Raw genomic sequence first — 23552 nt, forward strand, 5'->3', positions numbered from 1 at the left:
TTCCAAAAATATATTTATAAAGGTGCATTTACAAAGTTCCCACGCGGAGTCCATGTACAAAAGAAAAAGCAAAAAGAGCAAAGGTGGCTTAGTCTTCATCTTCACCACTCGCAGAGCCCTCGTCCGAAGCAGTCGGAGCTACTGACTCCTCTTCCAAGGCCCTCGCTTCTTAGATCTCGACGGAGAGATCAAAACCCTTGGCATGCGCTTCCTCGAAGGCCTTTCTCCTAGCCTCTAACTGAGCATATGCAAGAGCGCGAGCCAGTTTGAGCTCGGCCTCCTTAGATATCTCCTTGGCTCGAGCATTTGCTACAACAACATCATCCCAATACGAGGATAAGAGTGCATTGGCTTCGGACTTGGCCATGGATAATGCGGCAGCCGACTAATCATAAAACACCTAGAATTTGTGAGCCTCCTCCTTAGTACCGTGAAGAAGACCCTGGGTCAAGGCCATTTCTCCTTGGAGAGTATCCCTTTCTAGGGCCAAGCTATCCTTACACCGCTCTAGCTTAAGGATCTCGGCATCTTTGGCCATAATTTCTTCCCGAAGCTGCTCCACTAAGGCATCCTTTCACTCAATCTATGAATTCCGAGTTAGGATAGTAAACACCAAGTTATGGAAACAAAAAGCAAGCTCATTAATACCGAACTACCTGCTTGATGAAGTTGGCCTGCTCTTGGAGCACTTTCTCCGAGCTCGATCAAAGGCTGTTCAGCTCCTCCTCCCTTCGGGCGTATAGAGTTTTTAGCTCTTTTGACTCAGTGGCAAGCTTCTCGAACTCCTCCTCACTATGAGCCAGTAATCTCTTAACTTGGATAAGGACTGGTCATACAGTATCGTGACCTATAGCACGAAGGAAAGAAGTTAGAAAAACAAAGATCAAAACTCAAGGCGCAAAGGTTATGTCAAAATCACCTGTTTTTGGAGTTTCGCAGCCTCCTCGAGAATGACTGGAGCATCGGGATTAGTGTCATCTCCAAAACATGCAAAAATATCTCCAAACATCTCATCCACTCTCTGGGATGTCCTCGCATCGGGAATCTCCCTGCTCTAGACATCCCGTATTTGCCTTGGTGGAAATGACGGGCCCGATTGAAGACCGCCTATGACATCAACCTCTGTCGAGGCTTCCTTTCTCCCTCGAAGGGCCTCAGAGCGGGATCCTCTGAGTACTCCGACCAAGTGATCATCGGCACAAGTTGTATCCTGTTTGAAGATCGGATCAAGGACTGCATCCAAACCCCTCCTCGAGGGTCTCCTCAATGCGAGGTGGGACTGCATCAGCCACCTCTGGCTCGGCAGTCTTCTGCCCGGCAACCTTCGAAGCATCGGTGCTTCGTCTTGCCCTATGTACCAGTAGGCAACCATCATTGTCTTCGTCTTCAGCACGAAGACTCTCAGCAGCTGCCGAAGTTAGTACCATAGCATAGGCCCTGGGTTTTCAAGCCTTGGCTCTCTTTGGTTTCGGGGACTCCACCAGCGTCTCCTTTTTTCTCTTTCTATATTTGGCGGGCCTTTGGGTATACTCTTCGCCATGAGGAGGAGCTCTCATTGAAACGGCTTCCTCGAGGCCTGCAGATGGGTAAAATGTCAAACATACCGCCAAGAAATCCATTCATAAGGGATTTGGAAGTGATAGTGGTGAAGGCATACCATGATTTTTGGCCTCCCATTGAGTTTTAGCCAGATCACACCAAACGCACTTGTCATATGGAGTGGAAGAGTCTAAAATTCTAACCATTCGGGGAGGTCGTTGACCGCACCGGGGAACCACACGGTGTCTAAGCCACCAAAGAAATATCAATTCAAACAACAAAGGGGTTAGTTCGAAAGAGGAAAAGAGGACATTCATATGATAAAACATGCTCGGTGTAATAACATTTACGCCTCATATTCCATTCCTCGGGGAATGGCATCTTCTCGATAGAGATGAGGTCCAAAGTTCTGACTCGAACGAAGCGGCTCATCCACCCCGATCTTTATCTTCATCGGTGTTGGCAAAAACCGCTTTGGCAGATCGATGCCGCAGTTTGACTAGGCCCCCTCGATAGAGGCGAGGACTATATAACCTGATCAGGTGATTGAGAGGGAAATACATCCCCTCCACCATGCTCGAGAAATGTCTAAGCAAATAAACGATTCTCCAAAAAGAAGGATATCTGACCTAGCATCACTCAATATTCTCGGCAAAAATCGAGAATCACCGGGTTTATCGATGGAGAAGAAGAACTTATAGGACCCAAGGTAAAGGGATACGTATACACGCTGAGGAAACCAGGTTTGTGTGTAGTTATATCCTCTTCCGGAGAAGGGATCTCAACTTGTACCGCCTTTTCCCAGCGACAATCTATTTTCACCTTCTTTATGTCAGTTATTAGACTAACATACCGAGATATGGGTTCGCATCGACCCGGTACCGAAGAAGGTCTATCCATTTTCAAATTGGAGGATGTATCGAAGGTTCCAGGAACATACTCCTCGACGCTAGGAGGCACTACCTTTTTGCTCTTAGACGAGCGTGATGAAGAAGGGGCTTTCCCTTTTTGAGGTACTATTTTAGATGTTTTTGCCATGGTTGTAACAAAAGTTTCAAAGCAAGCTGACAAAGAATTGAACACGGAAGAAGGGTGAAGGCAAGAAACCATTAACAAAGATTTGAAGATCTGAAGATGTTGCAAAGGTTTTGAAAGATAGAGAATTGGAGTATTTATAAGTCACTAGGAGGAGTTGAAAGGGCGACCAATAGCGGTTCATGGGCTTTTCGAGAACCGTGTTTGATAAGACCCTTGTACAACTTTTCTGTCATGCCATTTAATGATCTCACATGGTTGACGTCATAATGGGAGTATTGAAGAGGCAAGAACTCAAGATCGTTTCTTATCATTTCATTTTAAGAAACGCAGGAACTATCTGTATACGGCCAAAATTGGGGAGTTCGACTTTGGGGCTACTATGCCGCTCTAGCCCAACCTCGAGAAGCCCAAAGCAGAACGTGAGGCACGACCCCGAGGTGTGTCCCTTGAGGGAGCACATTGAAGGCCCACTATGGTTGATCTGGGAGCAGTACAATCGATGATCGTCATGGAAAGGCGGGAAAGCTCCCAAATATACGTGTTTAGAGCTGACCTGGTCTGCAAGAATAGTACAAATCCGTACTAAGCTATTATACAACTGTACCTATAGCATTTCCTCATTATTATTAGACATGTACTATGTTAGGATTCCCCCTCCTATATAAAGGGGACCCTTGTCATTTTTGTAGAAGGAAGATATATTGAATACAATACAACATTCTCTGCTCTTTGCTTAAACAATTGTTCTACATATTTATTCCTTATTCTTTCATTGTTCATTCATCGTTCATTTATTATTCTTCATTTATTGCTCATCATCAACATATTAAAGGTTGCCTTCGAGATCCCACATCGCCGAGCTCGAGGCCCTCGGCCTTATAACCATGTCGGTTTGTTTATCATTCCTTGCTCATTTACACTTAGCATCTTTCACCTAAGAACTTGTATTAAGATAAATCACGTATTTTTATAACCACAAAACAAATATAATTGTAAATACCATTTTCCAAGTAAACAAGGTGGTTGTTCCCAAGTGTATTTAACAGACGAGCCATACACTATTGAAGTTCTGTCTCTAAAAACTTTAGCTGCTCTGTCCAAGAAACTAATTGGTGTCAAAGGAAAATAATTTGCAGAATATCTCATTAGGCCCTTTTTGGATTGCCATGGGTGAGTTTCAAGATTATTCTCACTAATTTGGCACATGTAACGAGGCCTCTGACTCAAAATGGGGTGAACTCAAACTCTATTGAGAGCATAGAACCACCCACTGAATTTTGAAATATTGAAGAAAGTCATGATTAAGATACGAGAGAAAGGATCAGATGAAAAATTTTCTCGAGAGGGATTATCTCAGGTAAGTGAAATTATAAATGCATAAATTTAAGATGCAAAAGCATGTAACCTATGCCTCTGAAATTACATCAGTTTATGACGTAAAAAAGGCGAAATACCCCTTTATGTTGTCCTCAACGATCACACAAACACCTTAACTGAGCCCATTTTCAGTAGGACACTTCAAGCCTTCAATAAAGTAGGTCAACTAAATACTGACCTCATCAGCCCACCTCGCGTGAAATACACTCTCGGATTCATATCAAACGAAAAAAATGAGAAAATGCCATGTGTAATTTTAATTAAAAAATTTGCCACCTATTATAAAACAACAACAAAAAAAACAATAATAATAATTTAAAAAGAAAGAAGAACAATAATTATGAAAAAAAGCTCCTTTAATCACCATCTCTATGAATCACCGCCGGCCCTTCCTCCCCGTCTCCAGTTTTCTTCAGCAACTATTTCCTCTTTTTCTCCTTAATCACAATTTTCAATTTCATACCTCTTCCTTTGATTTCCTTTTTTCCAGATTCCTTCCCCCTTATTTTCATTTTAGATTTCCTCCTCATCCTCCTTTAATTTAAATCCCCAGCCCTCACCCACTTTAACCAACCCATTGTGTTTCAAGCACCACCAGCATTTTTGCCACCTTGGGAGTGATGTGAGATTGTTTGGGAGCTATTGAAGGTGATTATCATCTTGGAGAGGTTGAACTTGGTAGTAGTGGATCTGAAAATTTTTTGGTGGATCGTGGTACTGAGCATATTTGGCTTATGAAATATTCATATTTTCCTTGATTTCAGACGTAATTGAGCCTATTTTTCATGGACCAATCAACATGGCGATCACAGTTGCCGTAAATGAAGAACAAGAGAATAAGATTGATATGATATTACCATTGTTCTAACAAAGTATGATTTTTTAACACAAAAAAGGTGGACTTATCTTCTTTAATGTAGTAGTCGACAAGATTTGTGTTCTGGTGGTTGGGCTGCCCTTTTACCGGTGGATGGTGAGTTGTTTTGTTGGGCGGTACGGTAGCCGAAGTGACCTTTTAGGATGGTTGGTTGATGGAGCGGTCGTATGGGGGTGGGGCAAACTTTAGTTAGTATTTTAAGTCCATTCACGCGCTGAAATTGGATTGAGAAACACACAATATGACATGTCAGCATGAGGTGTTTAGTTGACTTTTTTTATTGAAAGCTTGAAGTGTCCAAATGAAAATGGGCTCAATTGAGGTGTTTGCGTGATCGTTGAGGACAATTTAAAGGGGTCGTTTATGTATTTCGCCTTTAAAAAAACAACAACTTCCGACTATTGGTGCAATTCATTAAGATACGAAAGCATGCAACTTCACAAGATCTAATAGTTTCACTCACAAAACTTAACTTTTTTCCGAGTGAAATATATGTTCAAATTACACAACTTCATTTTCAGATATTTTTTCCACTGCAAATCCAAATAATGTCCGAAATCCGAATGCCTACTCTTGACAGCTTGTAAAAAGTGTTGTCAACGAGGGTGTTGGCACCAAGTCCTGTACAAAAGTCATTTTTTATCATTTTTATTGTTTGGTCAACTATAAGGAGTTGACATATCACAACTATATCATCTGTATGATATATTATGAGGCTAATCACTACTAAATAAACAAGTATTAGCGACAGACAAATTATGTAGCTAAATAAAAAAATTCGTTGCCAATCCTATTTAGCGACATATTATCAAGAATTTTTGTTAGTTACAAGCGATTTCGCGGCGAAATTTGTAGCTAATTTCAATCTTTTTTCTGCAGTGAATGTTTTTTGGGATATTTTTATCAGATATTGACAGCAAATTCTTGCTGTCAATTGAAACAGATGATATTGAATAAGAGTTGACAATATTTGTAATTTGTAAAGGTAAATAATTTTCACCCATAAATGATACAAGCCATTTTCAGTTCTCATATTCTTTGGAAGATATCAATAAGAGCACCATGTGGATATATTTAAAGTCAGCTTTTTATATTATATGCTTTTCATAACGCCAATTGTAATGAACATGAACGGACTTGAATGTAGTACTAATTTTCTTACTCAATCACATGGTCGACTAATTATTTTCAAGAAAAAACAAAAGAAGATCGTCAATGGTAAGCAAATACTAGTAGCTCGTTTTATGCAGCTTGTAGCTTCAAGTACAACCATCAAAATTTCAATTTGGTGACTTTACTGTTATAGTGAGAAATTAACAGTTACTTTAATGTTGTGTGAGAACATTTTTGCACAATATTTCAATTCTTACTTTGCCGTAAGAATTATCCTAAATAGCCATTTTAGGGCTGCTAATTGAAGTATGGTTAGTGTTTGTAAACTAGTTGAAAATAGTCACGACTTGAAATATGAGGCAAATAGTTGAAAAATAGGCACGTGATTTTCCTGGTGTTCTAAGTGTAGCAAGTGAAACTGAATTAATGTTGTACGGTGGGCCGGGCTGGAACCGGGACCGGACCGGGCCCGTGGTCCTAACGGGCTAAACGGGCCTGGCGGGTCGGTCCTGGTGGGCCGGTCCCTAATGATGCAAAAAGCCTGTGGCGGGCCGGGTATGGTAAAAAAGCCCACGAGCCCAGGACCGCTAAGCCCGAGACTGGCTGGTGGGCCTGGGCCGGTCTTACAGGGCCTAATGGCTACTTTTTTTTAAAAAATAAAAAATAAAAATACCAACGGTCCTCAATAAGAGTATGTATCGGGCTTAGACAGGCCCCTTGCTTGGGTAAAAGGATATAGATCCTTCCATACAGTCATTAAACTATAATAGAATTTCCGTATATTTCGAATCCTTATTGGTCGTGCGGACTACCGCCAACCTTTAAAGTGTACTAAAGCAGCTAGATCTGGATGGCCGTGCGGACTACCGCCCGCCTACCTAGATCCTGGTGTAAAATGGTATCAGAGCCTAGGAATTTTTATGGTAAATGTGTAATAGATATGAAAGATTCAACATAGATATGAAGCTTTTGGAATGGATCTGGGAGAAACAAGTACTAAAAGTACGAGACTTGAAGAGGTAGATATACCTCAAAATCTTGATTTATTGAATAAATGGACAATTCCTAAAGTTTCTATAAAAACCATTTATGATTATGGTTGGTTTGATAAACTTTCTTCTAAACAATTGATAAAAACGACTGAACAGTCTTTAGCATTAAATTCATCTGAACAGACTATTCGTTTGTTAAACAAACATGATATAGATTTATATAAACATCATTACCATTATGTGCATATTGGTATGGTTCAAATCGCATTTAAACCTTTAACCCTTAAAGGATTACCAGATACCTTTTTAGCAGCTCTTAGAGATGCTAGAAATCTGAATTTCAGACAGTCTCTAATGGGTTCGATAGAATCTACAATGGCCTATGGTCCAGTATATTTTAATACTCAACCCAATCTGCAACTATCTCTTTCTGATGTTAATATTCTCGATGCTTTGACTTTAAATGTGAAAACGCATGGTTATAATTATGCGCCTGGTTCTGAACTTATATGTCTGTCCTATAGGATTTATTTCAAATTGTTATCTACTTTGAATCCTAGATGTAAGTTATACGATACATCGGATCAGACCATATTGGTCGAAACCAATTTTGCAAAGTCCAAGGTCACCACTAGGAGACCTATTAGGTGGGAAGAAATTAATTTTCCAACTACTTGGACTTTAAATTCTGTTATATCCCCAAGTCAGATTACTAACGACTTGTCAAATACTGAATTTTCGCATGTCACTCAAAATCCGGATGGTAGGATTTGTATTCAATTTGATGAAAAGTCTACTATTTATAATAGACATTCATTTCTAATCATAGACTTCTACCTGCTATTCAACATATTTCCCCTATTGAACCAGTCTATGGTCCAGCTCGCAATCGTGCAGCTTCTCTACACACTATTGCTAGTGATAAGCCTGATCAAAAGGTTAAAAGGGTTGAAAGGGTTAAGATTAACCCTCAAACAAATATTGTTCAGGACAATGACAATATTTCAGATAAGGATATTCCTTCTTTATCCGAGATGAATTTCGACCCCAATAATATTTAATGATTCCACACCAAATAGATTTTAGCCCCGGTTCTCGGGCCCGTATTTATATTCAAAAAGAATTTTTTAGTGAAAAATGGAACCAGTTTAAAACATGGTTTTTTGATACTTATTGTAAAGAAGATTTGAATAACATATCTCAAGAATTTTATGAAACTTGTGCCTTGCATAATCAAATTATGTATTTTGTTCCTTGGTTTATAACAACTTATTTACCTCTTTATATAAAAGTATTGGAAAGATCTTATAAAGACGGGAGTGGTAATATTACCAAAGCAATTTATCCTCCTCAGGCTCCCTTTATTTTACCTAATAATACTGGTATTACCTTCACTGCCTTTCAAAAATTTATTGATGATAACGTGGCAGCTATTAGTATTGCAGAAATTAATAAATTGATTTCTCAAAATAATTATTTGGGTTTGTATGTAAAAATATTAGGAGAACATATTGGTTCTCTTGATAAAAAACTTGATAATTTGACTATTTTAATAAAAGAAATGAGTACTAAGAAAGGACCAACTGATATTGCCTCCACTTCAGGAAGTAAAACAGTTGATCAAGCTATTCCTACTCATATTCAAAGACCCCCTGAGATTCAGGATTTTAAATTTAAATCTCTTGATGACTTAGCCCAGCTTTTAGATAAAAAGCTTTCTGGTTTAAATATTAGACCTATTGATTTATCAAAAAAATTTGCTGATAAAATTGAAACCGTTTCTGATTATAAAACTGAGACTTGGTCAGAGTTTAATAAATTCAAAGGGATTGTTAAACAAAATCATAGGTATGCTGACAAACCAAGGATGCAGACCTATTATTATCCTCGTCCTACTCCTCAAGATGTGTTAATTGAGGAACGAGATTGGAATACGTCTTATAACGGTTCCGAAATTTATGAATGGAATCTTGATGGTCTAACTGATAGACAATTAACCATTCTCGTACACAGAATGCTTATGTATTCGACTATCTGTAAAAGTGTTAAAAATACAGATAGAAATATTTGCAAAATGATCATTGCAGGATTTACTGGCCAACTTCGTGGCTAGTGGGACAATCATTTATCTGTAGAGGAAAAGGCTTTCGTTATTAATGCTACGGCAACCGACGAATGTGTTGATAATATAGGTATGGCTCTAGTAATGGGTAGAGAAGATGCAGTTTATACCCTTATCCTTACTATCTTAGAGCATTTCAATGGTAGATTTACCTCGAATCATCAGACCATTCGAACTTTACTTAATGGGCTTAGATGTAAGACCCTTAGTGAATTTAGATGGTATAAAGACACTTTTATGAGTAGAGTTATGGAACTACCCGACAATAAATTTGAGCATTGGAAAGCCAAGTTTATAGATGGTCTCCCTTCCTTATTTGCTGAAAGAGTGAGGAATGTGTTAAAAGGTAGTTGCGGCGAGATTATGTATAATAATTATACCTATGGTAAGCTTATAGGTGTTTGTACAGAAGAAGGTTTAAAATTGTGTAATGAGTTAAGGCTTTCTAGACAACTTAAGATTGATAAGCTTAAAGAAAAGTCCCAATTAGGAGACTTCTGTACCCAATTCGGTTTACCCGGAACTTCCACTCAAAGTAGGAAGAAGAAACCAAATATCATAGGTATCCTTACCCGGACAGCCCGTATAAGAAAAAAAGGTCTAGATATAGGCCTAAGGAAGAACGTGATACTAGAAAAGCGCATCGGAAATCTACTCGATTTGCGAAGAATAGATCCAAACGAGATCTCGCTGATATTAAATGTTATAAGTGTGGAAAGTTTGGTCATATTTCTCCAAATTGCAAGCTTCAAAAGCTAAAAACCTTAGAACTCGATGATGAGTTACACGATAAGGTTTATGGCTTGTTATACACTTCGGGATCAGAATCTGACTATTACTCAGAGACTGAATCTGAAACTGAAGTTGAGTTAATTGATTTTTCTGATAATAATAAAAATATTGATACTTCTTGCACTGCTTGCAAAGGTGATATTTGTACTTGTGATAGTGACGAATTTTATAAATTGCAATCACAATTTGATAATCTTAATATAAAAACTATTACATCTGACAATGTAATAGAACTTTTAAAAGAAGTTGCTGATGAAAAACTTCGTGAAAAAATTATTAATTTAGCTGCAAATTCCAGTTCTAGTAGTTCAAAATCTGTTGAAAAATACAAGAACGAATTTGAAAATTTTGCACCATATTCTTTATCTGAAATTAATAGAAGACTTCAAAAGTCCAATACACCTAGTCGAGATACTTCTTTTGATGATTTAAAAGAAGAAATTGAGAATTTGAAAAGGGATATTAAGTCTCTTAAGCAAAATCAAATGATTTGCGATCACCGTATTACTCAAATTGAGAAAAATAATTCTCTACCTGAATCTTCGACTAAAGGAATTTCTGATTTTTCTAATGATAAAAGAAAAGAAATTTCTGATGAAAAATCTGATTTATTTTTAGGTATGATGCAAATTATTACTGCACACAAATGGTATATTAAATGTACTATTTTAATCGATAATAATTCTTCTATAACTGATATAGCTATGATTGATAGTGGTGCAGATGTAAGCTGCATTCAGGAAGGATTAATTCCTACTAAGTATTTTCAAAAGACCACTCATTTGGTGAAATCCCCTTCTGGTCATGCTTTAGATATAGAATACAAATTGCCTAATACTCATATTTGCCAAAATAAAGTCTGTATTCCACATTTCTTCTTTTTGGAAAAAACCAGTTATACCCTCCAATCATACTTGGAACACCTTTTATTAATGCTATTTATCCGTTTAATAATATAGATGAACATGGTTTTTCTGCTACTTATCAAGATAAAAAGATAAGTTATTCCTTTGTTACAGATCCCGTAACTAGAGATATTAATGCCTTGATTAATATGAAACAAAGGCATGTTGATTCATTACAATTAGAAATTCTTAGTATGAATATATTCGATACTATACAATCTGCTAAAATTCAGCAGAAGATTAAATTGATTGCTGAAAAAATGGCCGTTGATGTTTGCGCCGATCACCCTAGTGCCTTTTGGAACAGGAAAAGGCATATTGTAACTCTTCCATACGAAGAAAATTTCTGTGAGGATGATATTCCTACTAAATCTCGACCTTGCCAGATGAATGCTGAGTTAGTTGAATTCTGCAAAAACGAGATTGATAGTTTGTTACAAAAAGGTTTGATAAAACCCTCAAAATCTCCTTGGTCATGTTCTGCCTTTTATGTTAATAATGCGGCAGAAAAAGAACGAGGTATTCCTCGCTTAGTTATAAATTATAAACCATTAAATAAACATCTAAAATGGATTAGGTATCCTATCCCTAATAAAAGGGACTTGCTATCTAGGTTATATGACGCCAATATATTTTCAAAATTTGATTTAAAATCTGGTTATTGGCAAATTCAAATATTTAAAGAGCATACTTATAGAACTGCTTTCAATGTTCCATTTGGGCAATATGAATGGAATGTTATGCCATTTGGTTTGAAAAATGCCCCTTCTGAATTTCAAAAAATTATGAATGATATTTTAACCCATATTTGGATTTTATTATCGTTTATATTGACGACATATTAGTATTTTCTAAAACTTTAGAGATGCATATTAAGCATCTTGATATTTTCAAAAAAAATTGTTATACAAAACGGTTTAGTAATTTCTAAACCGAAGATGAGTCTATTCCAAACGAATGTTCGTTTTTTAGGTCATAATATTTGCCAGGGAAAAATTACCCCAATACAAAGATCAATTGATTTTGCCTCAAAATTTCATGATGTTATTACTGACAGGACTCAATTACAAAGATTTTTGGGGAGTCTGAATTATATATCCCCTTTCTATAAAAGTTTGTCACGAGATCTAGCCCCTTTATACGATCGGCTCAAGAAAGATCATAAACACCCTTGGACTAACCAACACACTGAGTTAGTCAAAAGCATTAAAGGGCGTGTTAAATCTTTACCTTGTTTAACCCTTGCCAATCCTACTTGGCAAAAGATTATCGAGACAGATGCGTCTAATGTTGGATATGGAGGGATTTTGAAACAAGTAAATCCCGATAATAAGAGTGAATACTTAATAAGATTTCACTCTGGTAAATGGACCGAAACCCAGAAGAAATATGCTACTGTGGCGCATGAAATGTTAACAATTGTTAAGTGTGTATTAAAATTTCAAGACGACTTATATAACCAAAAGTTTTTGATAAAAACTGATGCTCAATCTGTTAAATACATGTTTGACAAAGATTTTAAGCACGATGCTTCTAAATTAATATTTGCTAGATGGCAGGCTCAGCTAGCACCTTTCGATTTTGAAATACAATACAAAAAAGGAATTGATAATTCCCTTCCGGATTTTCTATCCCGGGAATATTTAGAATAATTTATGAATTATTATACCATGCTATTTGATAACGAGGAATTGATCACTATTCTTAGAGTGATTAATTTAAACAGAGACTTAAAGGAACTCATACTTGATAAAATCATGCCTGACAGAATTGATAATATGGAAGAAGAATACTCTAATTCTGATGAAATTACTGCTATTCTTCAGTTAATTGATGATTTACAATTTCTGCAGAATGGACCCTTCGTGGGTCACCAGGGGCAGAGGTAGGGGAAGATCTTCCCCTAGTAGGACTTATTCTCAGGGATCGTCATACGGATCCTCATCAAACTCCCCAGTAATACAAAGAGGAAAAAAGAGTTTGATAAACTCAAAGGTACCGCATACAGGTGAATCCTCAGGACATTCTATACATTTGGAAGATATTCCAGAAGATAGTCTGTTATATGGACATCTGCAGGCTTATTTAGCATCCAAAAAGCAAAGTGATACTTTTGCTTCAATTGCTAAAGAAGAAGACAATGACGATATCAAGTCATATGAAAAGTTACCAAAGAGAGAAATGATATTTCTCCTTGAAAACTCTGAGATTCAGAGAAAAGAAGAACCGTGGAAAATATTTCAGAGATATCTGATTAATGGGTTATACTATTCGGGTGAATCGTATAAAACCCGCACCTATTATGAGACTATCCTGATCAGTACAGATAGTGCAAAATTCCAGCACTTTTCGGGTTATAACACGAATGAAAATGTTTATTACTTTTCAAAAGTCATTATCAAACAGATTATATCTGTTGAAGAATGGGGTATTTCAACAATGAAAGAAAGGCAGATAAGCCTTAATAAATCACCTATGAATTTCACTTATTGGGATTATATTCAAGCATTTGATAGAGTGCTTTATTATAACAATGAGAGACATAAGCATACTTGGTTTATCAAAGTATGCGCAAAGGTATTTACAGGACCTATCCCTAACTGGTTTTTAAACTGGTGGTCATACCACGGTCCTACTACCAAGATTTTACCCGAACCATTCCTAAAGTTATACAAAGAATGGACAAAAACTTCGCCGTTCTTAACAGAGTTATATCACGCAGATCATATCTGCTACCTAGAAAAAATTGATCAAATCTACTTCTTTATTGAATTTTCTATCCCCTGGATCCATAAATGGACTCCGGAATTAGGTTATACGGAAGAACAAATCTCTTGTTTATATAGGGTATTCTACAACAATTTTTGGGACAAATTGATGAAGACTGATCCCAAAACAAAAATGTTATATGGACAAGAATTATTAGATTCTATCAAAACACAAATCCATTTATATGTAACGGCCCCCCAAAAGAGGATAATAGAAGAAAGCACTGTTAAACATATTGCTCGAAGAATCTCTATTCAAGACGGAGATAAAATTGATTTGATAAATCAATACTTAGAAGGATTAAAAAGAAATCTGCTCCAATCACTAGATCAGTGCGAAAAATCAGGCACTTCAATGAGAAGTGAAACGAGTGGTGATGACCTCGTAGAAGATACACAACCAATACAGCCAAAAATGATACTATCTGACAGAGATATCGACAAGGTGAAAGAATTCCTCCAACAAATGCACAATTTGGACAAAAAGAAGACTTGACAGCTTATCAGCCGCCAGGACCCACTTAAACAGTAGATACACTGTTCATCCACAGTAGAAATACTATTTAACTACAGTAGAAACACTGTGTAGGGACCCAGATGTGGGACCCAATTTACTATTCTAGATTCTTTTTTTTTTTGTTATATAAGGAGGCTTCTTCATTTGAAGAAGAGGAGCCGGAACCCCCCTCTCTCTCTACTTTCTCTCTCCTCTCTCTCTCTCAACCAACCCCCTTTGTAAACATTTAGTTTATAGTTTGTAAATCAGTTGAAGTTAAATAAAAGTTTTGAAGTTCATCTTCAGGGCCTTGCTTCTCGGCCTTCAAGGTACTTATTCTCTTTTCTCTTTAGTATTTTAAATACTTAGTTTCTCTCCCCAGCCGTGACTATGTCCGGCTAAACGGATTCATATCTATGTTGAAGAACTAATTTCTCTTGCATATTAACCATGAAGAATCCAGACTCTTTCAAAATATAAAGAAATTTTAATATAGTTTCTTGATTTGGTTCCAAGATGGTGGTACAGTCGGTTCTGGTACTACTCTTATTGGCTTTGCCTTAGTGGCTACGTCTAGCCAGCTGTGACACTAAAGCCAGCTGAAGTTGTCAAAAGGGCTACCTCTTTCACAGTTAGAACTGCTAGACACATGGGCTCAGTAAGAGTATGTATCGGACCTCGACAGGCCCCTTGCTTGGGTAAAAGGATATAGATCCTTCCATACAATCATTAAACTATAATAGAATTTCCGTATATTTAGAATCCTTATTGGTCGTGCGGACTACCGCCAACCTTTAAAGTGTACTAAAGCAGCTAGATCTGGATGGGCTGTGCGGACTACCGCCCGCCTACGTAGATCCTGGTGTCAATGGTACTATAAGAAAATTTATAAGGTAATATATATACATAACATACAATATATACTACAAGAAAATATATATATATACTTCAAAATACTCAATACTCATTTCTCAATCTAAATTTCTCTCAATCTCCAATTTTCAAGACTTCAAGTCTCAATCTTAATTTTCAAGTTACATCATGCCTCGTTCGGAAAGAGTGCGCTTATTTGTTTCGCACTACTATGAAGTGCTTGAAGAAAATGAAGAAGGCCAAATATTAAAATGCAAGAACTGTGGAAGAGTCTTAAATTTTCGTTCAGGGTGTACCACAGGCATTTTAAGGAGGCATATAACGTATTGTGTTGATGGTATTTATCCGCAAATTCGTCTTTAAGATATTTCAACAATTTGTGTTATTTTAAAATTATTAGACGTATTTATGCTTCATGTTGTACTTTCTTATTAATTTATTATGCATGGCAATTTAGTTTTACTATTGTTTTGTTATTTTACTTTTTCGTCAAGCACTTTAATAATTAGATTTCTACATATATATTACATATATATTATTTATATAACCATGATATGGTTTACAAGAAATTGCCTTAAACAAAAAAAATTTTAAAAAAAAAGCCCGGAAATAAAAAAGTCTGTTAGGCCCGCTAAGCCCACGAGCCCGCCCTGTTTAGCCCAGGACCATATGAGCTTAGGCCCGTCACGGGCCGGTTCCACCCGTTGAGCCCACGAAACCCGGGACCGTGAGGCCCGGGACCGCTAAGCCTAGGCCCGTAGGCCGGCCCGTTTGGCCCATTTAGGCCGGGCCAGAATACAGCATTAAACTGAATTGGAGACTTAAAAAAGTCAAATTGCTGCAAGTGAAACTCCAGGATTTATACAAGTGAAACCCCCGGACTGTGTCTTGGAGTTCAAAACTTTTACTGCTTGGCCTCAATTAATATCTTAATATGCATGATGTTGTGATCCTCCTGCTATTCTTTGTTTTCAGGTTATTCCTCAAGCAATATGCACCAAATATGGGCTCGCCGGAGGTGCAAACTTAATTAATCTGGCTTGTTCGTATTCAATTTAAACTCTATGCCCACGGCTTTTGGGATGAACGCAGATTGTAGTTTAGTGGATGTTGATAGTAATCCAGGTTACATAGAGCCATGGTTCAAATAAAGCAGGCAAAGAAGGATGATTTAATACTGGTCAATAGATCTGTTTGCTTTGAAGTTGATCTTTTCAAGGTAACTAGAGCTAAAGCCCTGACAGAATTTGAGTCACATAGATATGTTTGCTTTGGTTTTGATATTTTCAGAATACTGGATTGACAATAGCAAGGGCCAAAGATTGACCCATTATTGAAATAGGAGTGGAATTGTTTCTAACCTTCAGCAGATGCATACAGAGAATGACTGCTTTGTTTTATTGAACAAAGACTGCCCAACGCCTTTGCTTTTTCCCTTAGGATAAACTTTTGTATCTTACCAGTGGAAGTTATTGGCAGATCTTCAAAAATGACAGTCCGAGGAGCCATATAATGAGGCAAATGATCTCGACAGTAGCTGATTATTTCTTCAGAACCAACACTGAATCCCTCCTTCAACTTGACGAATGCACAAGGCGTCTGCCCCCAGAGATCATCTGGTCTTGCTACTACACCTGCTTCAAGGACTGCCGGATGACTGAGCAAAACTCTTTCCACTTCAACCGAGCAAATATTTTCACCTCCCGAGATTATAATGTCCTTCATCCTGTCTTTAACTTCAATGTAACCATCTGGATGCCTCACGGCAAGATCACCAGTATGAAACAATCCACCTCTAAACGCTTCTTCTGTTGCTTTAACATTTTTTAAGTATCCACTCATCACACAGTTCCCTCTAATCATAATTTCACCTTATGTCTTACCGTCATCTGGCACCTTCTCCATTGTGTCAGGATCTCTAATGTCAATTTCCTGAGTAAAAAAGTGTTCCACTCCTTGTCTTGCTTTCAGAGCAAAATCGTTCATCAGGAGGCAATGAGTCCCACTCTGGCTTCCGGAGGCAAGATGTACAGGGACCATGAATCTCTGTGAGCCCATATATATGAGATACAGAAAAGCCTAACTCCTCCATCTTGGAAATGATATGAGGAGGCGGTGGTGAACCACCTGTCGTTATTTCAACCTTGTGAGGAAGTGGTTTGCGGTCACTTGTACGTGAGTTCGCTATCATGTTCAAGACCGTTGGTGCACAACTCATATGTGTGACCTTGTGGAGGGATATATTATCAAAAATGTCCTTTGGAGAGACACGTCTAAGGCAAACGTTAGTGCCACCAAGTGCAGCCACGCCCCAATTAAGGCACCATCCATTGCAGTGAAACATTGGAACAGTCCAAAGATATGTAGGCATAGAGCCCATCTCATGAATAAAAGAAGTAGCAATAGAATTGAGATATGCACCTCTGTGATTGTAAACAACTCCTTTAGGCTGTGATGTTGTACCAGAAGTATAGTTAACACTAATAGGGTCAAATTCAGTTAACGGCCACTTTATTGCAAAATCGCTGCGTCCACTTGCCAGTAGAGTTTCATATTCATGAACATTTGCCGTAGCAACAGGAGGAGGGAGGTTTTCAGGATCAAGGATTAATACTAGGAGAGGTTTTGTTTTGGCATCAATAAGAAGATCCAGTGCTCCTTGAGCAACTTCAAATAACCGCTGGTCGAAGAAAATGAGCTTAGCTTCTGAATGTCTTAGGAGGACTGATACCATAGCTGAATCGTGGCGTGTATTCAATGTACAAAGCACTGCTCCTGCCATTGGCACTGCGAAATGCAACTCTTGCACTGCAGGTACATTAGGGGCTAGTGTTGCAACCTATCGAAGAATTTAAACTTACAACAATGAGAAATGACTGATTAAAATGTCCTGCTTAGATAAAAGTGCTGGTAAGTGATCAGACTAACATGTTAGTAATGAATGCAATGAATCCCATATTGGGCCGGGATGAGATCCCTTTTGAGGTGTGAGTTAGGCCCAAGACTTATATTGAACTGTTAGAAGTGATTTTAAGTTTTAAGGAGCAAAAAATCGGGTAAAGTAATTACAATATTGCTTAGGCAACAATTTCATCAAATTCTTGCTTCTATCTTAACTTCTCACAAGATAAAGAATATAGGAAAGAGCTTTTAATTTGTCTCCTCCATGGAAGTATCTAATTATACCACTCAAAACTTGGCAAACATGAATACATCTGAGACACTCATCCATCATCCAGATTTCCTTTTTTTATATAATGTGCATAAATAGTTTCACACAAGAATATCCAGTCTTAGGGCAGCTCCCACGCCAACTGCATTTGTTATAATGCAGGTGGTTTTTGGAGTTATTGGTCTCCAACGTTGGGGATAAATTTGGAGTAACACTATTTATCTCCTCCATTACTATTCCATATTACTTTATTATTATTTTTATTATTTCACTCTTTTAATTTATCTCTTTAATCTGAATTTTACCATAATGTAATATGTATTTAATTATGTTGTATCTTAATGATTTCACTTTTATTTGAATTATCCGTTAATATATATAATCTATAATATTTTCTTACAAATTATGGAATTTAAAAATTTATGGTGCAAAATAAGTTTATATTAAATGGTAATATAAGAAAGGAATATAAATTATATGTGATGAATATTTTAAAAAGAAAAAAAAAGATAGAATTTCTTTAATAGAAACAAGAAAATAAAATTTAAATAAAAGATAATATAATATTGAAGAGAGATAAGAATATAAAATGGAATATTTTTTTTTAAGTAAAAAATGGAGTAATGGTTGGAGTAACTTTACTCCATTTTAAAGTTTACTCTATTTTAAAGGAGAAAATGGAGGCAAGGCTTGGAAATGACCTCACGCACTTGTAAAGTTGAGTGGACTATTTGAAAGACTGAAATTAGGGGAATTACTATCAGTTTACAAACCCGCGAAACTTCTGCAAGCTAACAAAAATTACACATTAGAAAGAAAGAACATACACATAAAAACATTAAAAAGGAATTCAATTTGGACATATGAGGAGGAGAGACTTTGAGGCCCCGATCTTGATTAGGAGATGTGAGAGGTTGTCATGGCGAGTCAGAGGACGGATAGAGGAAGGCCTAAGAAGAATTGAGGTGAGGTGATTAGGCAGAATATGGATCTGCTCAGCTTACCAAGGAGAGATGGAGGTCCGAAACTAGGGTGGTGGGTTGATAGATAGTCTAGAGTTTCCCCTTGTCTTACCGGTAGTATTTGTAATGACCCGGCTGGTTATTTTAAGAATTAATGCTCTGGTCCCCTATTAACTGCTTTTTCCGTGTTTGTTTTTGCTATTTTGATTCGCCGGGATGTTTGGTTTTGAGTTTCGGAGTGTTTTGGGACACTTAGTCTCTAAAAGAGAGCTTAAGCTTTAGAATTTGGACCGTAGTCGGGGCAGTGTAAAGACGGCCTCAGAATGAAATTCCGTTGGTTTCGTTAGCTCCGTTGGGTGATTTCGGGCTTAGGGGCGTGTTCGGATTGTATTTTGGAGGTCCGTAGCTTATTTAGGCTTGAAATGCCGAAAGTTAAATTTTTGAAGTTTCCGGTTCGATAGTGAGATTTTGATATTGGGGTCGGAATGGGATTATGGAAGTTGGAGTAGCTCCGTAGTGTTGAATGTGATGTGTTTGCAAAATTTCAGGCCATTCGGATGAGGTTTGATAGACTTTTTGATCGAAAGTGTAATTTGAGAGTTTTTGGGGTTCTTAGGCTTGAATCCGATATTTAATTGGTGTTTTGATGTTGTTTTGAGCGTTCCGAAGGTTGGAACAAGTTTGAATGATGTTTTAGGATTGGTTGGCATGTTTGGTTGAGGTCTCGGGGGCCTCGGGTGTGTTTCGGATGCTCAACGAGTCATTTTTGGAACTTAGAGAATTGCAAAAAAATTGCAGCAGGTCAGTTCTGGTTTCCTTCTTCGCATTCGCGAGTGGGGTCTCGCATTCACGAAGAGGAGCTGGGACTGGTGGAAGTTTAACGCTTCCCGTTCGTGAAGGTAGTCCCGCGTTCGCAAAGTTGTGAGGTCTTATACCTACGCGTTCGCGAAGATGGTCTCGTGTTGGCGTAGGAGGGGAAGATGGTCAACGCGTTCGCGACGGGGACATCACGTTCGCAATGAAGGAAAACTAGACCAAGCGAAGTTGTGCTTCACGAACGCGAGGGTCCTTCCGCGTTCGCGAAGAAGGATTTATCTGGGCAGAATATAAAATTTCAAAGTCGAGGGTTTAGCAATTTTTATCAAAACTAGAGCTTGGGAGCTCGGATTTGAGCGAGATTTTGAGGGATTTTCAGAGATTTCGATTGGTTAATGATTCCTAACTCCCTTTTGCTTATAACCCATTAATTTAAACATGAATTCATCATCTAAATTCGGTTTGGGGTGAGAAATTGGAGAAAATTTTGGAAAAAGTTCTTAAACCTATTTTTCGAGTTTTGATTGGGGATTTGACATTGGGTTTGGATAATTTTTGTATGGTTAGACTCGTGAGTGAATGAGGGTTCATAATCCGTAACTTTTACTCGATTCCGAGACGTGGGCCTAGGGGCATTTTGGTCATTTTACCTAATTTCGCATATTAGCTTAGAATTTATTTGTGGAATCAATTACTTGAAGTTATATTTACATTATGTAATTGAATTGAATAGATTTGAGTCTAATTGACTTAATTGATTTACTTGCTCAAACTGCCTTATTTGGATTCTGTGCAGCATGCTAGGTTAGAAATACCTATTTTACCTTGGTATGTAAATGAATAGAATTGAGTGTTTTTCATGTTGTTGTTGTGTGTTTACTTTGGGACTACGGATCGGTATTCTGGGAGATCCCCTGCACTTTTATGTTAGAACTACGGGACTGCACCTGGTAGATTCTCCCAGTACTGAGTATTTACATTTAGGACTACGGACCGGTATTTAGGGAGATCCCCGTGCATTATGAGTTGGACTACGGGACGGAACCTGGGAGATCCACTGGATATTATATTTGGGACTACAAGACGGTATCTTGGGAGATCCTCGGTTGTTATCCCTACGTTGAGCTGTATTCCTTTCTGTGATTATTTTGTCTCTGTTAGTTGTTGTTGTTCTTTCTATCCTGTGTTACTTCTTACTGTTGCACTTAATTATATTGTCTTATCCTTTACTATTATACCTTGTTTATCATTTAAGCTCAGTAGGACCCTGACCTCGTCACTACTCGACCGAAGTTAGGTGCGACACTTACTGAGTACCGTTGTGCTGTGCTCATGCCCTTTCTGCGCATGTTTTTCATGTGCAGATCCAGGTACTTCGAATCAGACCTACTACCCTTGAGGCGAGGCGATTCTCCAAAGACTTCGAGGTATATCTGTTGCGTCCACAGATCGAGGAGTCCATTTCCATTCTCTGTCATAGTATTAGCCCTTCTGTATTTACTTTTGTTTAGACATTCTGGAGTTATACACTTGTAGATATTCAATAGCTTGTGATTTTATGAGATTCCGGGTTTTGGGAAATGTAGTTTCAGCTTGAGAGTTGTATTGTATATGCCGAGCGGCATCTTAAACGCTTCATTTTGATATTTTTCTACAGTTTTGCCTAGTTTATTTCTGTTGTTTCTTTTTCCGCAATTTGTTAGGATTACCTAGTCGTAAAGACTAGGTGCCATCACGACAGTTCACGGAGGGTGAACTCGGGTCGTGACAACTTGGTATCAGCGCTCTAGGTTCATAGGAGTCATGAATCACAAGACGGTTTATTAGAGTCTCGCGGATCGTTATGGAGATGTCTGTACTTATCTACGAGAGGCTATGTAATTTTTAGGATAATTCCACTTAATTTGATTTCCTTGTTGTGCGAGATTTTTGATATCACAATTCTAAACTTTTTTCTTCTATTCTCTCATAGATGGTGAGGACACGTGCTACCAAAGATGATCAGGCACTCACACCCCCTACTGGAGCCGTCAGAGGTCGGGGTCGGGGTGGAGGCTGAGGACGTGCACGTGGTGCAGCTAGAGCACTCACGCGAGCTACCACCGAGGTGCCACCAGCGGTTCCAGCCGGAGTTCAGGAACCTGATACGCCTACTGCTACTAGTACTCCAACCCTCCAGGAGACTCTTGCACAGTTCATGAGCATGTACACCACTCTGGCTCAGGTAGGGTTGCTTCCCCTTGTTGCAACTACATCTCAGGCCTGGGGAGGAGCACAGACTCCCGCCGCACGCACTCCTGAGCAGCGAGTGCATGTTGATCAGGTCCTAGAGATTATTCATGTATAGCCTGCAATCCCAGATCAGTCTAAGGATAGGGCAGCTGTAAGCACGTGATTTTTGCCCTATATGAGAATTACTCCCGAAAAAAATCCAAAAAATAAAACAATTTTTTTTGTTGTTTGCAATTGTTGTGAATTTTGTGTTATTTGTATTGTTTGCATTTTTGTCTGTGCATGTTTATTTTATAAATTAATAAAAAATATAAAAAATACGTCGCATTTGCGTTTAGGATTTAAGTTTACAATTGTTAGCAATTAAGTTTGTTTTACAAAAATCAAAATTACAAAAATAGGCATCTTTCGCATTTTTAGCATTTAATGTCCAATTGTACAGTTTTATGCTTAATTATTACTTAATTGTGTGTTAATTGTTATTGGGAGTTAATTTGCGCTTTTATAGATTAATTTAGTTCTATATGATAGTTTAAGGATTTTTAGAATTTAGTTTTAGAAAAATAAAAGAAGAAAAGAGAGCAAAAAAATAAAGAAAATCGGAATTGGGCCTCTTCTTCAAATTCAAACCACAGGTCCAAAAAATATCCAACCATCCCTACGACCCGGTCCATTCCAAACCGGGTCGACCCAGTCCATAACCCAAATACCCAACACCCCTATTTCCCTATCTTACATTTCACAAAAAAAAAAAAAACTAAACCTAAAAAAAACAAGACCTAACCATCCGCCCCCCCCCTCTCTTCTTCTTCTCCAAAGCTTCACCAAAACCCAACCATGGCTACCCGCTGCTTCTGTTCCTTCACGTCCAAACAACTCTCTTCTTCTTCTTCTCCAACGCCCCTCATCAACCATGGCTGCCTCCCTCGACAAACAACCACCCCTCGCTGCGTTTTCTTCTTCCTCGTCGAAGCTCCAAACGTTGCTGCTTCTTCTTCTTCGTCACTCCTCGCTACCATGGCTGCTGCGTCCAACATGGCTGCTGCCTGTTGCTTCTTCTTCGTAGATCTTCGTCACCTGTTGCTGCCATGACTGCGTCCTTTGTTGCTGCCCGATGCTTCTGCTTCTTCCAGCTTCACCATTGTTGCCGCATGTTGCTTCTTCTTTATCACCCGTCGTTGTTGCTGCTTAACTGTCGCTGCTGCTCCGTCGTGGTGTTTCTGCCATGGCTACTGGCGAATTGCTGCTGCTCGATGATTCTGCTTCGTCCAGCTTCGACGGATACCAAATGACCATCTTCTTCGATGGTCCGTTCGTGGTCGTCTTCGGCGTCGAGTTATTTTGGTGCGATAATCGTTTCCGGACAGATTTGTTTTCATCCAAGTTCTTCGTCATTTCGTTTCGGTTAGTGGGTTCGAGTTTCATTTTTGTCCGTAATTTGTTTGATATTTTCGGATCTAAAATTAGATATGTTTGAT

General features: G+C 38.2%; 1 pseudogene; it reads right to left on the bottom strand.

The window, feature by feature from the left end:
• Positions 1–15896: 15896 nt before the first annotated feature.
• On the bottom strand, positions 15897–23111 carry LOC107824379 (putative CoA ligase CCL13; annotated as a pseudogene).
• Positions 23112–23552: the final 441 nt, after the last annotated feature.

The sequence above is a fragment of the Nicotiana tabacum genome, chromosome 3 (genome assembly GCF_000715075.1).
Source record: "Nicotiana tabacum cultivar K326 chromosome 3, ASM71507v2, whole genome shotgun sequence".
In the NCBI taxonomy this organism is placed as follows: Eukaryota; Viridiplantae; Streptophyta; class Magnoliopsida; order Solanales; family Solanaceae; genus Nicotiana; species Nicotiana tabacum.